This window comes from Nelumbo nucifera, chromosome 2, assembly GCF_055504915.1.
Source record: "Nelumbo nucifera cultivar China Antique chromosome 2, China Antique-T2T, whole genome shotgun sequence".
Taxonomy (NCBI): Eukaryota; Viridiplantae; Streptophyta; class Magnoliopsida; order Proteales; family Nelumbonaceae; genus Nelumbo; species Nelumbo nucifera.
In genome coordinates this window covers 105904093-105924782 of record NC_142650.1, presented here as the reverse complement: position 1 = coordinate 105924782, position 20690 = coordinate 105904093, and the positions used below count along the sequence as shown (strand labels likewise).

Here is a 20690-nt window from a genome sequence, read left to right as displayed (position 1 = left end):
ATATTTATGGAAATACAAGCTCAGTTAAAGAATTTGAAAAAGAAAATTAACCAGAAATCAAGGAGCATCCTGACAATTTGTATAAAGCATGTCAAAAAAATATTAAGATGAAGCACAAAAATACCTTGCATCTAAGCTTCTAAAGGTCTAAAGTAAGATCCGTCCTTAGAGAGCCTTGAGTCCAAACCTCATAAGAGCAAAACTCCTTACTTGTTCAGAGCAAAAGTAATATGCATTCTCCCTATCACATTGGGGCCTAGAAGAAACAATTTTTACCAGAAAGAGAGAGAAAAGGAAAGAGCTTCTAAACTAAAAAAACAAAGTTGATAAAATTGGAAGAAACCAGCCAACCATTGAATTGTAAGAGGATGTCAAATCTTTAATTTCATTTGTCTCATGTACAGAATACAAGGTTGATACCTGCCCGAAAATGTCACTGCTTTAAAATTAAACCATCCCAAACCTTGACCTAGCTAGAGAGCTGCCTGGTGACTGGTTGGACACCGTCCTTTTGCGTATTGCAACATGTCTCTTGACAGTTATCCACATCCAAATGGACTAGGCCCATTCCAATCCGATGAATATTTGGACCATTTTGGATCATCCAATCCAACCCGATTCAATGTTAGGATCATCCAATTTACTCAAATTGGTTTTTTAATTTAGATTTGTTCTAATCCAAATCTGATCCATTGACATCTGTATTCTTATCTTTTATCAATGGGCTGGGTATTGGTTCATTCTGATCCAATCCAATATAAATCCATTTCAGATGGACCAGGTCCAATCCAATCCAACAAATACTGAATTTTGACTATTAAGTCTGGACTGGTCCAATTCAATATCTTATCAGTCGGTCAATCCATCCAAATTGATTTCGATTTGAACAGGGTCCAACCCAAGACCAGTTCATTGATATCCCTACTAGTACCTGGTCAGTGCTGTTTGGGTCAATGGTGCACCAGTTTGCCCATTGGGGTTAAGAAATTGTTTGAGAACACTGATTAGGTTGTGTTTGGTACTGTTGATTTTCAATCTGCAATGTTCTGAGTTAAAACATCATTTATATATACTTGAAACATAAGGGTCTGTTTGTTTGCTGAGAAAATTGGACTGAGAAATGTTGGGATGAGAAAAGAAAAATTTATTTTCTCAGTTAGTTTTAATGTGTTTGTTTGCTGAGAAAATTTTTGTGAGAAAATCCACTTTCTAGTGTTTGTTTGCTGAGAAAATTTTTCTCAACTAAGAAAATGCATGTAATTTACTTTTATGACAACTTGCACCCCCTAAATGTATGACACATGATTGAACTTGCCACGTGGCATGATAGTGTTAATAAACTTGCTCATTCAAAAATTTTACTTAAAAAGAGTAAGAAATGCTTAATTATTTGGACCTGCTCATTCATCATAGAATTTGTTCATAGGCAATGTACTCATCCATAAAAAACCTGTGCATGCATTCATAAAATAGTCTACTAGGAACTAAAATTGTTCTATTATTTGGACCTGTTGATACATCAAAGAATTTGCATTCAATAACATATTTCATTCAAAAAGTCATACATACATCAATAAATCATTTGAATTTGTCTTTAACCTGTAATTAGTTCATCAATGCCAATAGTTCAGCCTATTCATTCCATGTAGTTATAATCATCCATATACCAAAAAATCCATTTGTGGTAAAATTTAACCATTCATTCCACCTAATACAAGTAGATTGACCATCGCAAAAAAAAGGGACAACAATCAAATTGCCAATGCATCCCCAAAAAATATACAAAATGGACGCAAAGGCTCAACCATCAAAACAAGTTTTTGTCATATATAATTAGTACCTAGTTTGTTAATAAATGTGAGTTATAGTTTAAGTCTTTTATCCATCCCTTCAATATGGAGGCCCTAACTTCATTTGAAGCCATGCCTTCCTCAAATTTGGCTCCACTCCGTAAAATGTCATAACTCGACTCTCAGACTCAGCTAAGAAGTCATATGCTTTCATAAAAAATGCCACTGAACATCCTTCTATGCTCATAACATCGGCATACACCTTTTCCTTGCTAAATAAACCAAACCCTCTTTCAACTGCAGATGCAAGTTTCCCAAGATGTGTAGCAATGTTTTGCACTTGTTTAGCAACAATTGCAGCATATGATTTCCGTTTTCCTAAAACTCTTCCTTCTGCAAAACTATTTCCCTCCACCGGCTTTGTTTGAAGGTTAGGATCTCCAGAATTCTCAGTCTCATCAATGTCATCAAACACATGCTCAACATTCGGTGTTGCACTAGTGGCAGTTGCAGAAATTGCACCTTGCTTATTTAGCTCCTTGGTTGTAAAGGCACCATTTCTAGTCACTTGATCATTTCCACATACTAATGCCAATTGGTCATAGTTTGGAATGCTTTTTCATCTAAACTGCTTTGCCTCTGGATGTGCCTGTTCATTTACCATGGGAGTTCCATAATAAGTCACCTTTCGTACTAATAAGTCATCTTTCATATAATTTGTAAACCAAGTGTTTAAAGTATAAGTGTTGTTAATCTATTTTACCTCAATATATGTAGCCCAAACATCAGGTGTTGCATCTATTGTCTTGGTTGAATCATTCCACGCAAAACCACTTTGATTCAAAAGGTTTTTTAATATTACAAAATTCTGCTTGATTGTTTTCAGCCTATTTCGTATGTATCCTTGAGTACATTCAATTGAAAACTTAGTACTAATAGCACGTGCTGCTGCAGTGTAAGTCGGTGATTTGAAATTTTTGTCAACCTTGTTTCCAAGGTTGACCTGCTCAGCAAGTGTGTCAATGAGTAAATTATCAATATCCTGTGTCCAACTCATATTTGTTTTTCCAGTCTTGTTTTCAGGCTGAGAGCTAGAAGAGTCCATTTCTGTTTCATGCCAATCAAATGAACAATGCAAATCAACAATATATATCCATAACACCAATTAATACAAGGTATTTTTGTATAAATAGCAATAGACAATTAATAAAATCAAACATCATAATCAGTTAAAGAAGTGAGTACACACAGAAAAAAAGTTATACAACAAAAGTTATATTATAAAGAAAGAGTTAAACAACAGGAAGAAATTAATGTCGAGCCCTAGATCGATACAAGACATAATCAACCCACATTTGGGTAGCTATTTCTTCTCTGAGACGAGTTCCTTCCCTTGATTGTTCATTTCTACTAACTCGTTGAGATAGTTGGGAGATTTGTGTATTGTCTGCTCCATCATCATTTAAATCATCAATTCCTACATCATCCTCAGTATCAACTGCTTCTCGATCATACTGACGCATGATGAAATCATACGGATCCACACCCATGACATGGTTGTGTAAGATGCAGCATGCAAACACAATCTTCACCTATGACTTAAAAGGGTAATGTTGCTGAGATACCAAGATTGGAATGCGTTTCTTCAATACCCCAAAGATCCGTTCAACGGCATTTCTAAGTGATGAGTGTTGAAGGTTGAACACTTCTTTTGGGTTCTCAGGTTGATATGCACCCTATTCCTTTAGATGGTATCGTGTGTTTTGATATGGTGTAATGAACCCCGTCTTTAATGAAAATCCTGCATCTACAAGATAATATTTACCTATTTAAAATATTAAAAGTTAGAAAACACGTACATACTTAACTATTAAATAAAAATGTCTCTTGTGAGATTTTATTACTACCTTGAGGGACCTCTAATTTATGCTCTCTCCTCAGAGCATTGTTAAGCATATGAGAATCCGATGCGGCACCCTCCCAACCAGGTAATACATATGTGAACAACAAATTGAAAGTGCATGCAGCAAGGATGTTTTGTGTGGGATAAGATTTACGACCTCGAAACCTAACAACACCAGTAGAAGGGACTTTCACAGGGAGGTGTGAGCCCTTGATTGCCCCAACACAATCCGGCCAGTAGATTTAAGTTTTTTATTAATCCTTTTTTTGGGTGTATACGTCATAAAGAAGACTTTATCACTTAATTACCTTGAAATATGGTCAAAAATCATGTTGGTTTCTAATTTCTGGAGGTGTTTCAGTACCACTTGGTTGAATCAAGTACCTATCCTCCAAGCTCAACAAAGCATTCAATACGTTATTGAAATGACAGCTCACAGTCTCACCAAACCGACTGAAATGAAAGCCCATTGTTCTATTCCTAACGTTGTGTGCCAATATGTGTAGGAAGCGTGCCACTTGTTCTTCTACCGTGCACCTCATTGTATCATGTATTCTTCCTGTCTCATGAATAATCTTGCATAGCCTTGCAAAGGCTGCTTTCCCCATTCTCAATTGGTTATAACAATCTATTTCTTTCTGTCCATATAATCTATCCAATAAATCCCTTCGTTCAAAATCCCAGTTCACGGATGGTTCCCTATCAATATAATCCACATATTCTTGCAACAATGAAAATGTAACTGCAACCGTAGCAGTTGTAGCCCTAATAATTGCATAAAGCAAATTTTGATCCATCTATTCATAGAAAATAACAAATAAATAAATAAATAAATGAGTTGGGGAATTCATTCTAGAATGCCTATATAATTTACATGCTGGAAAAGTAAATACTCTCTTTAATGACTCAAATACCAGTTAGGAAAACTAAAGACTCAAAAAAAGCTTCAAAATTTTACAACAATAATCACACTACCCATCAATATATATTTAGAAAATCTCAGATCTGACATGTCAGCTCCTATATCACTTCCTTTTAGAAAAAAAAATTATATCTAAAAATAAACAATTATCAATATTTTTGGCATATGAAAGTATGAATATGAAGAATACACCCTCAAACAAAGATTATAACTCCACTCCCTTCTTTCTTGTATTCTAAAAGAAAGGAAGCAATAAAACACACAAAAGTATAAGAAATACAAAATAATTTGTAGAAAACATTTGGACACATCTCTAATATCATATATTCACCATATAAAACAAAAACAAGTGTAACAAATAAGTAATTTTTATAGACAAACAAGTGACTGATTGTAGGAAGCTACCTTGGAGCTAGATTGTATGTGATATATCAGATTATATATACTAACCTAGGAACATTGATACAAATTTTATTGTATTTGCATCTCTCAAAGTTTTGATCTATGGTCATACAACATGCAATAACCTGAAACAAAACAGAGAAGCATGCAATAGCTATGCTGAAGTACTGAAAAAGCTTTTATAGGTTTATACTTAATGATGCTGAAATCAATGAACAAGGCTTGTGACTCTGAATTTTAGTCTAGGTATGGTGACTGATGAATTGAGTTTATATAAGTTTCTGGTAGGGGGCTTAGGGAGATCAGAGTTTTAGTCTAGGTATGGTGACTGTTAGAGTTGGGAGCTCTGGTAGTAAATGGGGTTTCTGAGACATTAAGGCAAATTTTTGGTAAGAAGAGGTTCTAGATGTTACAGAATCTGAATTGGAATGGCTAGGTTCTTTGTTTTGGTTGTCAAGCCCTAGTTTTAGATTTTTTTTTGGTGTGTGTGCATGTGTTCCAGTGGGATTGATGCAATTGAATATGTAGAATTTTGTTGAGGCTGGTTAGTTGAGGCTGACCATTCTGTTACAGCCATGCACTTTAACTTTTGAAACTAATAAAATTTTTACTTTCACTGATAAAAAAAATGTAGAATTTTGCTTAATAAGGGGTGTGGGTGAAGAGAGTGCTCTTTTCCTTTGCTGAGGGTGATATCTTATCGTCGGGCTTTGTTTTTCTTTAATGGATAACGAAATTATAATAACAAGAAAAAAGAATGTAGAAGTGATACAATGCCCCAGATACAAGCAGTAGCATTTGGGACAAATAAGCCCTTTTAAGTTGTAACCCAATACACTTGCTCCCTATTATCCCTTGTCTGGCTAAAGAGTCAGCCAAACCAGGCTTTGTAATTCCTCTAACTTTTTCTTTACCATGCAAGAAAAAAAATGTTGATAAGAAAATAGATTTTGGAACAGAAACATTGTTTTTTATACATCTACACAATGTCATATCGTTCAATATCTATTTTTATTGCTTGCCAAAAGATCTTTTACCTCATGTCCGTCCTGTAAATTATTTTTTCAGTACATTTTCTGTTAGTACAAATTCTCTGGTTATTATTGCACCAAAAAGAAAAATAAAAATATTCCTTCCATATCCCCCAACAAATAAGTATTACTACAGCTAACCACCTTGTAGCAACTGACAACCTAGACTATCATGCAGTTGGCAGTTGGTAGAGGCACTAGCAAGCTTGGTTGATCACCTAGACAAAGCTCTTATTCACAAAATACCTCTCTATCTGATCAAACAATGCATATCTCAGTATGAAAACAGTTGGGTGTTTTTGACACTAATTTAATGCATTACCATGTAATAAAGACTTTTATTAATAAAGTGCCAAATTGATTTTTTTTTTATTACAGAAGTTTAATGGTGATGGTTATGCTACAAAAAACTCCTCTCTATTAGTCCCACCTCACAAAAAGGAACCATAGCTGATTAAAAAAGAATCCTCAACTGAAAAGTATTCCCAAAAGTCTCCTGCATTGTTCCCTTTCCAAAACTAGTTCTGCCCCATAACTGATGTGTTTCCATGTAGCAAAGTTCGTATTATGGCCCCACAATACAAATACCAAGGTTATCTATCTCTCTAAGCTACAATAGACTCTCCACCCTTGTCCAACTTTCTTCCATTGCATTTTTAAGTATTGCATTAATTGATGTCAATTTCAAGAAAAAAATGATTTTGGGACTACAGTTTCTTGATCATTCATTGAAATATTGGTTCCTTCACAGCTCATCCCAGCATCCATCTATTATGCAGTCATAAAGACAAAATATAAAACATCTAAGTGCAGGTCATTTTCGATTTGTTTTATCAGAGTGGCTTTATTAGGAAAGGAACCAGAAACTTACATGGCTTGGAGGTATATGTTTTTCATTTAGAAGGTCAAGCAAAAGGGTGCCAAAGTTGAATATTACACTCTCAGGTGTTACTCTTCCTACGGCATAAAGACAAGAGGTCAAAACCATGTATGATGTACATAATTCAAATGATATTTCAATATGAGAAGCCATATGAATTAGCAAATGAGAGACTCCACCTATGTGAAATCAATTTTCCATAAAAATTAGGAAATGAGAGATTTACCAATTAGATTGGTTGAAATCATGTCATTGCACTTAAGACCACATTAAGTAACTAGCAATAGCAACAGTCATGCACAATACCATATAAAAGAATAAGATAGAAGAATAACATGTAGTTCTAACATAAAGCAAGCTGCTAACATCATTACATGAACTTGGAATTCCAGCAACTTATACCAAACATTACATTGCATGAATTGGAGATCTTGTAATATTGAGCTAATATTTTTCCAAGGAAATAGCTAGAGCTTGCACATTACATGGAGCCACCCCGAATGCATGGCCAATAGGTTATAATCCTTTTTTCCAAGTTACTAAATTAAGTGTGGGCAAAATGCATACAGAACACTATCCACCATGCACATATTGGCACAATTAGTCGTACTCATAACCAAAACTCCTGCTACCTTCGCCCAAGGCACTTCCAATTTCAGACCCAAATCCCTAATTCACTTTTCAAGATAAATATGATCTCCACCTGACTCTAAACCTTTGAACCTCTAGACGCCAGATCCTCTAACCTCTGTATTTATGTTACCTAAATAAGGCAAGGAATGATTGAACAATATGTTGAATGCAAAATACACACTAAAAGTGAAGCTGTTGGCACAACATGGAACCCATGATCAGTAATCCAAATACCCAAGATCTATGTTCCACTTGCTCCATCTCCCTTCAATATCTTCAACACAATTACTAATCTATCCCTGATCAAGAAATACCACTTTTAACTTCTTTCAGAGGGTATAGCAATGGTGGATTGAAGCCTACCAGTCCCAAACCTCATCAAACTCAATTTAATCCAGGAAATTCTGGTATGGGAATTTTCAGACCCTCAAAAGTCCTTTTAAGTCCTTCCAAATGCCACATGTGAGAGCAAAGCAAAGCATCATCTACAGGATTTGATAAAAAGAGCATGGCTTCTATTTCCTTATGAAACTAACTGAATCAATGTGATACCATGCACACTAAAATTGTTTACCATTTAACATAGAATACCATTCAACAGGAGCTGACCCACACAAGCCACTGGTACCTTTGAAGGTCAATCCTTGCTTTAGTAAAACATCCACTGTTTGAACTTTACCCCTTGCTGCAAGCCATAAGAAAGAGACAATCTCTGAGGGAACCTGAGACTTCCGAAACCAGGATCAGGCCACTAGAGTTTAGATTGATTTGAACCTCCTACAAACTCCCTAACAGTTTTTTTTTTGATAATTAACTCCCTAACAGATTTTGGAGTGCATCCACCTCCCAATCATTTAAGTTTCCTTCGATACCTGGGGAACCAAACTAACTGACCATTAACAAACTCCAAGAAATCCCCTTACCACACCATCTCTGTTAAAGGCAATGGAGAACAAAGTCAGAAAGGCCTCGGCTAAAGGCTGATCTAAACACCAAATGTCCTTCCAGAAGTAAACTCTGCTTCCCTCCCCTACTTAAATTTTATATGTCTTTGAAACAAAGGTGCACCACAATACCTTTCCACACACTAGTGCCATGGAAAAGGTGAGAAGGGAGAGCAGACCAACCCAGGAGCTACCATACTTACCCTCAATTACTTGCATCCATAGCCATTTACAAAGCAAAGCATCATTCACCCCTCTCAACCTCCTCACACCCACACCCCCACAATCCTTGAGAGTACAAATGGAATACCATAAAACCAAGTGTAGCTTCTTGTCCTCTCTAGGACCTACCAAAGGAGATCCTTTCTTAATTTCTCCAGTGTAATAGCCACAAAGGCGAGTAATGAAAACAAAGAGAAGTAATAGGTAGGCAAGCTAGATAGAACACTGAATTATTCATGATTCATAAAAACCAAAAGAAAATAATGTAGCAACATAAAAAAGAAAAAATTACGTTGCAGAGAAAATGTTTAATGCCTTCCTAATTCCCTACAAATTCATTTATTGTTATGATTTTTCTTCTCTGGCACTAGCATAGATTTCAAATGACACATCAATTTTGAAGTTTGCTTGTTGCTACATGAACAATTTTGAAGCAATAAAACACAAGGGGTTCTTAGAGCTTGGGGTGCAAGGTAAGGTACAAGGTGAAGTACTCTCAGAGTTTTCCATTCATAAAACACTATATAAATATGAATTTTCAAAGCAAGTTTGAAAAGGAACCTAAGCATGTTGCAAGTTTACATGGAACTTGACTTTGATAAATAAAAAATGGCAAGGTTTCTTTTTTTTTTCCTTTTTCTTTTTCTCAATGATTAGAATGCTAATTCATTTTCCTTTTGTTTTGATACAGGAAGCACATAAGACAATATTTACATTTTACTTCCCAACACCATCCCATTGAATAAAATTATACAATCTGAACAATGCAATCAAGTTTCAGCATGGATTTTATCATATCAGAACTTACATTAGACTCATATTGCTTTGTCAAATCAAAGAAGCAAGTTTTATCCTTTTGACTCAACAAACAAAGCTTGTTAGAAAAAACTCTGTATTTGTAAATGCAAATATTCCAATTTAAAGACACTTTATTTAAAGGGGAAAACACATAAAAATATTGAAGTACATGAATAGGATCAATGGCTCAAAATTATTATTAAACCAAATTGCATTTTCAAATGTTTTTAGTTTTTCTTTCTTCCCCATCTACCTCTCCCTACAAAAAGAAGTTAAAAAAAGTATATTAGAGTAATAGGTTAAGATAAGATATGAATGCTAGTAGCCTAGTATGCAGTATCAACTGTTACCAGCTTTACTAGAATAGCAAACCTGAACCTACAGAACTTCCTTACATTCAGAAGAGACTTCTCAAATAAGATAGTTAATTCGTTTTACCAATTTGATCAGCTTAAAATCAGGTTTCTGATTTTTTGATAAGAAATTCACTATCATTAACTAGATTTGACTAGTACTAACTCAATCAGTGTAAAGTTGTACTTGAGTAATTTAGACACAGTAGCTCGCCAGAGCAAAATAATCCCCCCCCAAAACAAAAAAAAGTGCTAAGGTGTTTTTAGAATGATAAGAAATAAGTGTTACAAACTCCACTAAGTGCACCTTCATTAGAAATACTCAAATCCTATGTTGGAGAAAAGCAAAAAGGGAGAACAACAAATAAATGAATAAAATCACATAAACAGATAATAACATCATTCTTTAGAGAGAAAAAACAAAACCCAAATATCTTATACCTGCAATAAAATGAATCCAAACCCAAATATCTCCCATCGATTTCATAAACAAGCACCTTATACCATCACAACTCAAACCATCAAAAATACCCTAAGCACATGAATAATTTCTAACTACATTTAACCTTCTAACGTACCCAAAATCCCCATTTCTATTTATAATCATCAAAATCCCCATTTCTTCGATTCAAAGAGAGAAGATGGTTTTTCTATCTCAAGATTTTGGCTTGGATCAACAATGACATCAAAAAGAAAACATAGAGATGGCCGAAGAACACAGAAAGGTAACTCAAGATTTCTTCGCTGAGCAAGAACCATGGAATGAAAAACAACAAAAAAAGGGTAGAACAGGACCGCTAGAGAGAGGGATTCATGGATCTTGTGTTACCATCCACAGAGATCGCCGGAGAAGCTACCAGAGATATGGCCATTGGAACAACGGCTTCGAAGGGGTGACGAGCTTGTCGACTTCTTGCTCTGACAAACCCGATAGATTTTCTTAGACTTTTCTTTTCTCACTGGGGTCACACCAAAATGGTGCGATCCCTCTCACTAAATTTTGGGAACCCGCATCCCTTTAGTTTCTCATCCCAAAACACTGTTTACCAGTAAATAAACACAAGAAAGAGAGAATCATTCGGGAATATTCCCTTTTCTCATCCCTTTCTCAGCAAACAAACATAACCTGAGAGAACTAATTGTATTTGAAATTTTGAATCTATTTGCCGAGAAATGTAAATTTGTCAAAATCGGCACCAAATCATTCATGGTGATGAGACTGTGCTTCTCAAAGTAGGAAATATCAAATTGATGTTTGAACAAAGCACTTTGTGAAATTCCTTCAACCGAAGACGTAAGATAGGCTCTCTTTTCTATTGGCCCTTTAAAGGCCCTTGGACTAGATGGAACCCATGCTTTGTTCTACCAGAATTGTGGCCTGAAGTGGGAAATTTATCCAAGATATTTTTCAAAATCCTAAAAAAACTAAGGAAATTAATCATATAAACTTGGTTCCCATCCCCAAAAGGGAGAAAGTGGAATCGGTGAAATGATCTTATTGGGAAACCTACCTGTATTGGAGATCTCCACGTATCCTTCCTGTGTTGGGAATCTTCTTGCTAATTGGTAGTTTCCTAGATGTATTTGGATAGTAGTTCCCTAGATTTCTTTGGGAACTTGTAATTAGTAATTTCCTATTGCAACTGAATCTACTAAATTCAGGCATAGGAATTGTATATATATAGGATGTATCATGCATAATGAGAGACACAATTTCCACAAGGTTTTTCATGGTATCAGAGCCATAAACGGGAGCGAGAGGTTTGTGTTCTAAGACCTGGAGATCGGTAGCGGTAGCAACATTGCTCGGCGCCGGCAAAGGACAGACTTTGCACTCCAATTTCCAGTTCGACACTTCGTCTTCCGCAGTCCTCACTACGGTGCTCCCAAAAACCTGAATCCAGACTCGAGACTTCCATCGAAAATAGAAAGAAGGGAAGACTCTTTGTCTCCCTCATTCCTCACTGTGGCTCTTTCAGAATTTAGACTTCAGAATTCCATTCCAGACTTTCCAGTTTAGCAGTTACCAGTTGGACCAATTCCACTGTTCGTCTCATTGTTTGTTCCAGACTCCAGAGCAAGAGCAGACTAGACTCCAGAGAGACAGAGATCGAGAATCCTCCCAAGGCTGCAATCGGCGGTTCCGAGTTCCGACTTTCGCAGTTCAGACAAGAACTCTGCACTCAAGCAGAGTTCTTCGGTTCTTCTTCTTCTATAGTCTTCTTCCAACAACGGCGAAGTTTTCTTCTACAGTCTCCTACAGTCTTCAGTTTTCTTTTCTTTATCGAAGGATCGGAATAGTGCACAACAGTGTGAACTAGCAAATCAGAACGCGTCTCGATGGGTTTTCCACCATGTCAAGCAGAGGTGAAGACAGCAGAAAAGGCGCAGAGAAAGACACGACCGTCTTCTCGCCGTACTACTTGCATCCGTCTGACAACCCTAGAATGATTATCTCACATGTTCAGTTAAAAGGTGAGAACTATGAGGAATGGGTGAGATCCATGAGAAACGCCCTCAGAGCAAAGAGAAAGCTCGGGTTCATTGACGGAACATTGGGCAAACCAATAGATGACTCGACCGATATCGAAGATTGGTGGATGGTGAATTCAATGCTGGTTGCATAGATTTTCAATATAATCGAACCAACCTTGCGATCTACTATATCATATACGGAGAGCGTGAAAGACTTGTGGGAGGATCTGTGACAGAGATTTTCTATCGGGAATGGATCTCGAGTCCATTAATTGAAGGCTGATTTGGTTGCTTGTAAACAACGGGGACAAGCAATGATGGCATACTATGGGAAGTTGAAGGTCATGTGGGTCGCACTGGCAGATTATGATCCAGTACCCGCGTGACGTTGGCACCGTGTGTTCGAATATTTTGAGCATAGAGTCGTTGCTGAGTTTGAACCATGTCTATGCAATTGTCATTCAAGAGGAAAGGCATCAAAGTATAGCCAAGAGCAAAGAAGAACGAAGTGATGTTGTGGGTTTTGCAGAACATGTAGGTGCTGGTGCAAAAGCAGCTGCTGCACGTACAAAGGATAAAAATGTAGTTGTACACACTGTGGAAAATCCAGACATGAAGCAAAGAACTGCTTTCAGCTGATCGGATATCCAGAATGGTGGGGAGATAGACCACACTCAACCGGGAAAGGAGCAGGCCGCGAGCGAAGTGGTTCAGGCGTGGGTGCCGGCGGACAAGGACGAGGAAACAAGGCAAGAGCAAATGCTGCCCAAACAGCGGGAAGTGAGACTGGAGGACAGAAGGTTGGAACCACAAATGATCATGACTGTAGCGGGTTTCTGGGGCTGAGTGGAGATCAATGGACAACACTTCTCAATATTCTGAATTCACATAAATCTGGTGAAAGACTTTCCAGTAAGAAAAATTCTACTGATTGGATAATTGATTCCAGGGCGTCGCAACATATGACTGGAGAAATTGATTTATTGATTGATGTTTGGAATATTACACCGTGTCTGATGGAACTTCCCAATGGGAAGCAAACTACTGCAGTGAAGGAAGAGACTTTGCATTTGGGTGGAAATATTTATTTACATCATGTGCGTTTTGTACCAAGAATGAACTACACTCTTATTTTTGTAGCTAAATTATTGCAAGAGATAAATTGTACTGTCACTTTTACTGACAAGTTGTGTGTGATACAGGACTAAACCTTGAGGACTCTGATTGGAGTAGGTGAGCAGTGTGATGGGGTCTATCATTTTAGAGGAGCAACATCGGTTCGGGCAAATAGAATAAGCGGAATGAGTGAATGAGAGTTGTGGCATCGCAGATTAGGGCATCCGTCTAAACAGATATTATCTTCTCTTCCTAAAGTAGGTAAATTAAACAGTAGACCTGAAAGAGATAAGCCATGTGATGTTTGTTATAGAGCAAAACAAACTAGGGAAGTTTTTCCTGAAAATAAACATAAAGCTGATGATTGTTTTTCTCTAATTCATTGTGATACATGGGGTGCTTATAAAGTACCTGCCTCTTGTGGTGTCATTTACTTTCTAACCATTGTTGATGATTATTCCCGTGTTGTGTGGGTTTACCTGTTACTTGAAAAAAGTGAAGTAGCACATATTGTTGAGAATTTTTGTGCCATGGCAGAACGCCAATTTGGCAAGCAAGTCAGAGCTGTTCGAAGTGATAATGGAACAAAGTTTAAAAGCCTGAAATCATACTTCGAGACTCATGGCATTCTGCATCAAACTTCCTGTGTTGGAACACCCCAATAGAATGGTCGAGTGGAGAGAAAACATAGGTATATTTTGAATGTTGCGAGAGCATTGAGGTTTCAAGCAGGTTTGCCTGTTCGTTTTTGGGGGGAGTGTGTCTTGACCGCTGGATACTTAATAAATAGGACACCTTCTTCCGTACTTGGCGGGAAGACTCTGTATGAGGTACTGTTCGGGACGACACCTCAATACGAGCAAATAAGAGTGTTTGGTTGTCTCTGCTATGCTCATTGGAGTCCTCGAGATAAGGATAAGTTTGGAGCGAGGAGTAGGAAGTGTGTTTTTGTAGGCTATCCCTACAAAAAGAAAGGTTGGCGCGTATATGATGTTGAGAGCGGTAAATATTTCATCTCCCGCGATGTAGTCTTCCACGAAAATGTATTTCCATATGCCGGTGATTTAGAAGTCACTTTTGAAGACAACCCCTAGGCAATTGCGGTCGTAGTTGATGATGATGTTTTTCACAGCCATAGAGGAAATAAAGCCAGGGGGAGTGACGAAGACAATATTTATGCGAATGATAGGGAAATCTTTCAAAATACTAATAAGAGAGAGGAGGAGCAAGGCAATGGAGGGGGTGTGCAAGAAGTGGAAGTTAATGGCGGAGAGGACAGAATTAGTGTGGATCCAGCACCACAAACAACACCAGAAGAACAACTTGGTAGGGGACATCGACATCGCATGCCATCTGTTTTATTAAAGCCTTATGTAACCTACATTGATTGATGTTTGAAAGACCCCATTCACACTCAAGCCAACTCTGAGTCAAAGTCCTCAGGTACGACTCCCTATCCCATAATAAATTATGTGACATGTACTAACTTCTCTGCTAGACATCAAGCTTTTTTAGCTGTATTACTACAAGAGCCAAGCCTATCAGTTTTTCTGAGGCAGTAAAAAGTGAGAAATGGAGAGAAGATATGAGGAAGGAAATCCAGGCTCTGGAGGATAATGGTATATGGACATTGAGAAACCTACCTCCTGGATAAAAGGCAATAGGGAGTAAATGGGTTTATAAGATCAAATATAATTTAGATGGGACAATTGAGCGGTATAAGGCGCACCTAGTTATTCTCGGGAATAGACAGGTTGAAGGGTTGGATTACAATGAGACTTTTGCTCCTGTGGCCAAAGTGACGACAATCCGAACCTTCTTAGCCGTGGCGACCTCTAGGAACTGAGAGTTGCATCAGATGGATGTACATAATGCTTTCTTACATGGGGATTTGAATGAGGAAGTATACATGCAATTGCCACCAGGCTTTATATCTAAGGATCGAACAAAAGTGTGCAAACTGAAGAAATCTCTCTATTGACTATGTCAAGCTCCTAGATGTTGGTTCTCGAAGTTAACAATGGCCTTGATATAGTTCAGGTTTGTTCAATCGTATCCAGACTACTCTTTATTCACCTATTGCAAACACAATGTTCGTTTGCACATGCTAATATATGTTGATGACCTGATTGTTGGGGGAAATAATATTGTTGCCATTGTAAAATTCAAAAAGTATCTCCATCGATGCTTCCATATGAAAGATTTGGGTCCACTCAAATATTTCCTAGGGATTAAAATAGCTTGTGGCCCTGAGGGAATATTTTTGTCTCAATGGAAATATGCCCTAGACATCATCTCGGAATGTGGACTCTTGGAAGCCAAACCAACATCCGTGACCATTGAGCAGAATCATCATCTTGCACTAGTAAAGGGCGCTCTAATGGAAAATCCAAATCAATATCGACGATTAGTGGGACGATTGATCTACTTAACCATTATACGACCTGAGCTGTGTTATTGTGTTCATATCCTAGCTCAGTTCATGCAAAGTCCACGACAAGAACATTGGGAGGTAGCTCTGCGCGTAGTGCGTTATCTGAAAGGATATTCGGGACAAGGTGTATTGTTCCGTTCTGATAGCAATTTGCGTCTATATGCCTATTGCGACTCTGATTGGGCAAGTTGCTCGTTGACGCGACGGTCGTTGACTGGTTATTTTGTTCTGCTAGGGTAGTTACCGGTTTCTTGGAAAATAAAAAAACAACATACCGTGTCGCGCTCCTCTACAGAAGCCGAATATCGTTCGATGGCTGCAATAAGGTGTGAGCTGAAGTGGATGAAGAAACTTCTTTTGTCATTTGGGGTGGTGCATGATGAACTTGCGCGATTGTATTGTGACAAACAGGTAGCTTTGCACATAGCCGCGAATCCAGTGTTCCACGAGCGGACAAAGCATATTGAGGTCGACTGTCATTTTGTTCGTGATGAGCTACGGCATGGGAACATTGTTACTTTCCATGTTCAAACCACAAAGCAATTGGCTGATATCTTGACGAAGGCTCTTGGAAAAGAGAAATTCGCATATTTACTTGGAAAATTGGGCATTCAAAATCTGCATGCGCCAATTTGAGGGGGAGTATTGGGAAACCTACTTGTATTGGAGATCTCCATGTATCCTTCCTGTGTTGGGAATCTTCTTGCAAATTGGTAGTTTCCTAGATGTATTTGGATAGTAGTTCCCTAGATTTCTTTGGGAACTTGTAATTAGTAATTTCCTACTGCAACTGAATCTCCTAAATTCAGGTGTAGGAATTGTATATATATAGGATGTATCTTGCATAATGAGCGACACAATTTCCACAAGGTTTTTCAGATCTAAGGCCTATTGGATTGACTAATGTCACCTATAAAATTGTAACTAAAATCATTGCCATTTGCCTCCAAAAGTATATAGGCTCTCTCATCACTCCCTTCCAGAATGCCTTCAACCCTAGAAGGCAGCTCTATGACAATAGGATCATAGCTTCAAAGGTTCTGCACTTCTCCCCCCAGTTTTGCTCTCTTATCAAAGCCTGTATATCCACAACATTATACTCAATTCTAGTGAATGGGGAGTCTGAAATACCTTTCCAACCTAAGAGAGGGTTGCGGCAAGACTACCCCCTCTCTCCATATTTATTTATGCTATACATGGACCTGCTGTCTAGATTGCTAACTCGTCAGATGGATTCTAATTCTCTCTATGGAATCAGGCTAGCCTAGAACTATCCGAAAATTAATCATATATGTTTTTCGACGACATATTGATTTTAGGTAAGAGTTCAGATCAGGAATTGAAATTCTCACAGTTAAAAATTCTTTGATGCATTTTTGTAGGTGTTGGGACCAGGAAATCAACTTTTCAAAATCTTCTATTTACTTATGCAATAATACCTTTTGAGGAGAAGTTCCCATGAAATCCACCCTCACAGCCATTTACTTTTCCATTAATACCTTTCAAAACCTGCTATTTACTTATGCAATAATCTCTTTCGGAGAGAAGTTTTCATTTTATTGTGGACAAATACAAAAATAAACTTCAATCGTGGAAAGCCAATTGCCTATAACACGTTGGACGGGAAGTTCTCATTAAATCCACACTCACAGCCAATTTCACATCTCCGCCCCACAACGCCCCATAGCACATCTCCGTCATGTATTGGGAAAATCTCTCAGTGATAACATCATGGGGAGTGGTACTATCATTGGGAGATGTTCCCCATACACGGCCAAGATGTATTATGGGGCATTATGGGGCAATTCCTTGTGGGGCGGAGATTTGAACTCCTCACAGCCATCCCCTCTTATTTCATGGCTACCCAATTCATCCTACAAGCAACTTATACAAAAATCAATGCAATAGCCAAAGATTTCTGGTGGGGTTATAAATAGGGCGAAGTTTACATCTACCTTCAGGCTTGGCAAAACTTCTAGCTACGAAGGAGATGGGTGTATTAGGAATTCATGATGTTTCCACTAAAAACAAAGTGATTATCATGAAATTATCTTGGAGATTCCTCAAAGAACAAAACAGGCTCTAAGCACAACTCTTGTACCAAAAATATTTGGGCACACAAAATTCTTTTTGGAATATTAAAAGGAGGAATTCAGATTCTATCATCTGGCGAAGCATGTTGGAAGTCACAAATGAACTGATTAAAGATACTAGATGATCATTGCTGATGGCTGGCAAGTTAATATACATGCAGACCCATGGATTCCGAATCTTATCATCAGCCAAGATTTGAACCAGTCAAATCTGAAAGTTGCATCTTTGATAAACCATACTACTAGCAGTTGGAACGCAGATCTTATCCACTCAATGTTTGATGAGGCGACTGCAAATTAAGTGTATTTTGTCTATTGAATCGAAGGTTGTTCTCACCCTGTTGAACTCTCAGTCTGAGGTTCCTTGGCGAATTCACTCAACTATAGCCGATTGCAGGGTCCTTCTATGCCTTATTCCTCAAGCCTCGGTGTCTTTCACTCCCGCGTGGAGGCAATAAAGTTGCACACACAATAAAGCATGGTTCAAAGTGTGGATACATCTCTGCGTATAGGCAGAGGCGTATTGTTACTTAGATTCACATAGAATTATCTCTTTTAGTTTTCTTTTTTTTTTTAAACTTTGGTTTTTGGGGAGTTAAAAAAGGATTTTTTTATTAAAAAAGGGTGGGATCCTGAAACAGGTGTTTCAGAACCCAAAAGATATGATATATGCCTGATATGGGGCATATTGTATCGATTTTTTGAACCTTGCTTGTAAGGTTTCTAGACCACTTACCTGGTGTTCTCCTCCTGAATTTTTGTTGCCTGTACTCAACCTTGATTTATTACATAATTGAAGCCTACGGACTCCTTTTTCAAAAAAGAAGCTCTAATTAAAAGGTTAACTTTTTAAAAATAATATATTTAAAGAGTAATATATTTAACTTTTGGGGTTTAATATCAATAAAAATAATATAATTAAAAAAAATTTAAAATTAGATTAACATTTTAAAAACAATATCAACAAAGGGCAAAAACACTGTTCATTTTCTTCTTCTTGCCATTTGTTCACTAGAACCGTCGTTCGCCACCGCCCGCCACAACCCACCACCTCTGTCCGTTGTCGCCCGCCGCCGCCTCTGGCAACGTTGCTGGAGGTGGCCAAAGGCAAAGGTGGCGGTGCCGGTGCTGGTGGTCATTCCTCTGCCCGCCACCACCGCCACCTTTGTCTCCACCCATCTTCGGCAACATCGTCGGAGGCAAAGGCGGAGGTGGGCGGAGGTGGTGGCATTGGACAGTGAAATCACCAACGCCGCCATCGCCACCTCCAACAACGTTGCCAGAGGCGGAGGCAGCGGACAACGGTGGCGGGCGGCGATGAATGGTGGCAGACGGCCGCTCTAGTGAACAAATAGAAAGAAGAAGATGATGAACAGTGTTTTTGCCCTTTATTGATATTATTTTCAAAAAGTTAACCTATTTTTAAATTTTTTTTAAATATATTACTTCTATTCATATTAAACCCCAAAAGTTGCCCTTATATACTATTATCCCAAAAAAAAAGCTCTAATTAAAGCCTATCCGTTAGACTTAAATGTATACATGATAGTAAAAGTGACATATTTGAAATTTAAGACCATAAATGAGAATACATGCAATAGAATAATCCAATACTTATCTACAATTTACCCTAAAATAAATCTCCATTAAAGAAAAATTCAAACATGTAGAATAAGCAAAGGAAGGGAACCATAATACTAATTTACTTGTATGCATGCAAAGTTTGAATAGTCCAATACTTCTAAACCACGAGTTCAATGTCCGTATTCATGACGAGCCGAGTATTGATTCTAGTCTTGCGATTCAGCTTGGATACTTAATCTAACCCAATTAATTTGCTAGAAAGGCTTGACTTGAGCTGAATAGATTAATTAATCATCCAACTAAAGATATATAAAAAAGTGGGTCAATATCTAAACAGTTACATTCTGACAAGTAAAAGACGAATTAACCATTATTTTATCTCCCTTCATTAACCATATTGCACTCTAAACTATGATTATATTCTCTTTCTTGAAGTGTATATTTTTCAAAGCTTAATTTGCGGAATTCCTTCAAATTTGAGATCGCCACTCTGAACTGTTAAGTGCAAAAACTCGTCCTTGTCAGGATTTGCAGGAAGTAGCCATGTGAAGCATGTGGGAATTGGAACACAACCATCCAACTGTAAGACTTGAGACCCGCCGGTAAATGTCATTGTTTTAAATGTAGAGACCATCCCGGAAATTGACCAGAAAGCTGCCGGTGAATGGTTGGAAACCATCCTTTTGTTTGCAACTGTGCAACAGGCCTGTGAGAATGCAAATCACAGTTGCAACATGTTTTAAATTCCATGTTTTTTATTTGATAGAAACAATTTATTTCTGAAACTCCCAATCATGACAACAAATTACACTGAAGAACACCCCCAAAAATGTCCAATGTGTTGAGTATTCAAGGCTATCATCATAGGACCCATCCAATGGTGGGTCCAGATCCTCTTTGTATTGACAAGTGCCAACTTAAATAGGTAAATCTCTTCATTATTGCTCTGATTAGGAGGGAACCCTCACTTCTAACCACTATTCTTAAGAAATATTTAAACAATTCGAACCAGTCAGCTTAATTAAGAACAGCTCTTCACCAATTCTACATTAATTTCTGCTTACGTGCAACGACGACGTAATACCAAAAAGCTAAGTCAACCTCTTTCAC

At 37.7% G+C, this 20690-nt stretch overlaps 1 long non-coding RNA gene and 1 pseudogene across 2 annotated transcripts; one reads left to right on the top strand and one right to left on the bottom strand.

Moving 5' to 3' along the window:
- Positions 1-67: 67 nt before the first annotated feature.
- Positions 68-10883, bottom strand: LOC104603592 (uncharacterized). Of its 2 annotated transcripts, XR_016082978.1 has the most exons (4): positions 10708-10883; positions 6920-7005; positions 2554-2897; positions 68-2439 (listed from the first exon to the last, which is right to left on the bottom strand). It is a non-coding gene; the product is annotated as an uncharacterized LOC104603592 (long non-coding RNA). The 2 variants fall into 2 exon arrangements; XR_016082977.1 differs by lacking the exons at positions 68-2439; positions 2554-2897 and adding an exon at positions 2913-3597.
- Positions 10884-12232: 1349 nt separating this feature from the next.
- LOC148802707 (uncharacterized) lies at positions 12233-14563 on the top strand (annotated as a pseudogene).
- The last annotated feature ends 6127 nt before the right edge of the window (positions 14564-20690 follow it).